Below are 3,391 nucleotides of genomic sequence, written 5' to 3' on the forward strand. Positions count from 1 at the left end.
TGCATTTCACTAGGAAAACTTGCAGTCATGAATCTCTCTAAATTATTGAGGAGTAATGGTATCACTTTGAAGATACCATTTTGACACACTTTGAAGGTTTGTCAGATTCAGGCCATAGTCTTCCCAATTATTTGCTATGCATCTGAGAGGTGAACAGTGAATAGTATGCCAAGAAAAGAATTGATGTCTTTAAGCTGTGGAGATGGAGAAGAGCACTGAATATCCCATGGACAACAAAGAGAACAACAGATATGTCTTGGAGAGGGTGCAGCCAGATAGCTCTTTAGAGAAAAGAATGATGAGACTTCTCGTCACACACTTTGGACATGTTGCTAGGATGGGCTATTCCTTGGAGTTGGACATAATGCTAGAAAGAGTGGAGTGTCAGTAAAGAAGTGGAAGACCTTTGACCAGATGGATTGACATGGTGATTGCCGCTATGGGCTCTAGTATGTCAGGTATTGTGAGGATGGCACAGGATAGGTCTGGATTCAGATCTTTTGTTCATAGGATTGCTATGAGTCATATTCAGCTTGATGGTACCTAACAATAAGAACAACACAAACATTGTCCAGTTCAGAGGTGCATAGTGAGTGATTGAAAGTATGGCCTACATCCTCATCTCAGTCCTCAAACTGATGTCAGTGTTTCCCCAAGCAATACATCTCCCGATTTCCTGACTGCTGGTACCAAGTATATTGATTGTGTATCCAAGTAAGATGAAGTTACAGACAATTTCAATCTTTTCTCCACCTATCATGGTGCTGCCTATTGGTTCAGTGGCAAAGATTTTTTTTCTTGATGTTGAGATGGATTTCATATTGAAAGTTTCAGTGTTTGACCTTCCTTAGCAAGCACTGCACAACCTCCTAACTTTCAGAAAGCAAGGCTGTGTCATTCGCATTAACAAAGGACACTAATGAGTGTTCCTCCAATCTTGATGCCACATTCTTCTTCACTGAGTTCAGTTTCTTGAATAATTCGCTCAGTATATAGATTAAACAGATTTGAAAGAAGGGTACCAGTCTGAGGCACACCTTTTTCATTTTAAACCATAGGTAGTTCCCTTGCTATTGTTTTTGTTAAATGCAATAAATTGTGTTTTTATTTATAACATCCTACATATAGAGGAATGAAGCATTTCCCTTGTCATCCTCACAGTATTCCCAGGATAAGGAGAGATATCTTCATGATGTTTCCTTTAACACATAAGAAGAGAAATACAGAGTTGACCTTTGCTGTCATTTCTTTCCTTTTTTTTTAGAAACCATCCAACCAAGTCTTTTATTACATATCAGTTTTTCAAATTATTTCCTTAATCTCTCTGTACACAGGAAATAGTAAGTGTACTGCTTAACATATTCGAACTTGCAAATCACATCGTTTAAAGAAGGGAAAAGTATTTCTAAAGCAAAATTAACCAGGAGGCTAATGCATCTACCGGCCTCCAAGAACATGGAGATGAACAAGAAAGACAGTATGTCCCCCATCTGAACCTTCCTTCACCACCATTCGATGACACTTTTGTAGGCCCTGATCAGCAGCACATTTCTTGCCAACAATCATGAGATGTCCAAGAAGGCTTTCATATCATCTTCTGCTACAGAAATCTGGGTAATAGGTTTCTTAGGTATCACTAGAAAATGTATTGGTGCTTGAGGTGAAATGTCATGAAAAGTGAGACACCGCTCATCCTCAAAAGTGATTTTGGCTGGGATTTCTTTCCGGAGTATCTTCCCAAAGACTGTATCACCACCAGGCCAGGCGGTCTGAGCCTTGGCGATCTCTTCCGCCATCTCCGTCTCCTTCCTGCACCATGCCTCCGGGAGAAGCATGGCAGGAGAAAGGAGCGGGAGAACCCCAGTACTTTATTTTTTTAACTTTCCACCTTTCCCTTGAAGTCAGTCATTCTCCCTTGAAGAGGCCAAAAGAAGCAAGGATATAATTAAGAAAAAAAAAAAGAATAAATTTGCTAGAGCTTAAAATCTGAAGTAGTTAGTTTGTGGAAGACTCAATGACATCTACAGTGGAATTCTAATTGTTGACATGGTTTCAAGCACTATTTCAATTCTTTCTGATTAGTTAACATGCCATGTGACTTCACCTCAAGTTTAAGTATGGTTTGAAGTACGGATTATAAATGTCAGGAGAATCTAAGAGTTTACCTAGTGTATCCTTAATTATTCACATGAGTCCATCTACCACATAGTCTAGAAACAATTCAGTCAGGTTTTAATTTGAAATTATTGGGTCCTGCTCTAAAACTGATAATGAAAATAACATTGGTATTTGTCAGCAGAATATTTTTGACAAAAATGCCGAAGGTTTCCCCTATACTAGAATCATTTGTCTTGTTTATTTTTTAATATAAGAGTCTCTGTCGAATATGTTTGAACCTGGGGTGTCTTTTATTCACCTAGAGTAAAATCAAAGAGAGTATCTAATATTCCTATGTCATCTTTTAAGATACCCTTTCTTCCTGCAAGAACAGTATACTTAAGATTATGAAACATTATGTTAGAGAAACATTAACGTCAACCCATCAGTAACAGTTTAAAAGTGATATATGTGGCATATTGTGATTATCACAGGAATCCAGAATTAAGGTTGCATAGCAGAGTGCATTGGGAGCGGGGAGGTCAGGGTCCCGGTCGGCGGGATTGTATACCAACGAAGAAGTTTATCTTTTGCTTTTCAAAGAGAGGAGCGAACTGGGGGGAAGGAGGTAAAGAAAAAAAGTGCAACAATGAATGAATGAAAATCCAAAAATATCTGTAAATGTTCATTAAAATTAATAAAAGTAAAAAAAAAGTTCTGAAGAGGCAGTTACTGAGTTTTAGACTCACAATTTTAAGGGTAGCTAAATTTGAGGCTAGGTTTCTATGATTTTTCTGGCATTCTAAACCTTGTCATTGCCTCAATATAGTTTAAATTTTCATAAATGAGAGTGTCAGCAAACTTAAAAAAAAAGTTTGTATATCTCTTATTTGTTCCATAACTCTTCAAAGAAAACCTACATTGTATATACTCTTCTATTCAGTGGTCATGATTTGGTAAACTTCCTCTACCCTAAACAGACAAGAAATGCGAGAAAATGGTATTATCACAACTGAGAAATCATCAAAATTTTACCTTGAAATATTAAAGTCATCATTTCTGAGCTTTTTTTTTTCTCTCCTTGTATTGGGGAAAGATTAGTTTTGCAAAAGTTATGGGCTTGAATAATGTTTAGCAAATTGTCTCCTCTGTTCTCACTCATTTGATGTCTTATAAGGAAGATTAAGATTGTTGGAATGAATATAATATTATTAATTTATGGATACAGTGAAATGCTGAAGTCTTCAAATGTTAAGTTTCATGCAATTTAACAACTAATGAAATATACTCTCTT

The 3,391-nt window shown here is 36.8% G+C and overlaps 1 pseudogene; it reads right to left on the reverse strand.

Moving 5' to 3' along the window:
* Positions 1–1,416: 1,416 nt before the first annotated feature.
* LOC102856651 lies at positions 1,417–1,796 on the reverse strand (annotated as a pseudogene).
* Positions 1,797–3,391: the final 1,595 nt, after the last annotated feature.

Source organism: Elephantulus edwardii, unplaced genomic scaffold (genome assembly GCF_000299155.1).
Source record: "Elephantulus edwardii isolate Elephantulus edwardi_28Jun2011 unplaced genomic scaffold, EleEdw1.0 scaffold00159, whole genome shotgun sequence".
In the NCBI taxonomy this organism is placed as follows: domain Eukaryota; kingdom Metazoa; phylum Chordata; class Mammalia; order Macroscelidea; family Macroscelididae; genus Elephantulus; species Elephantulus edwardii.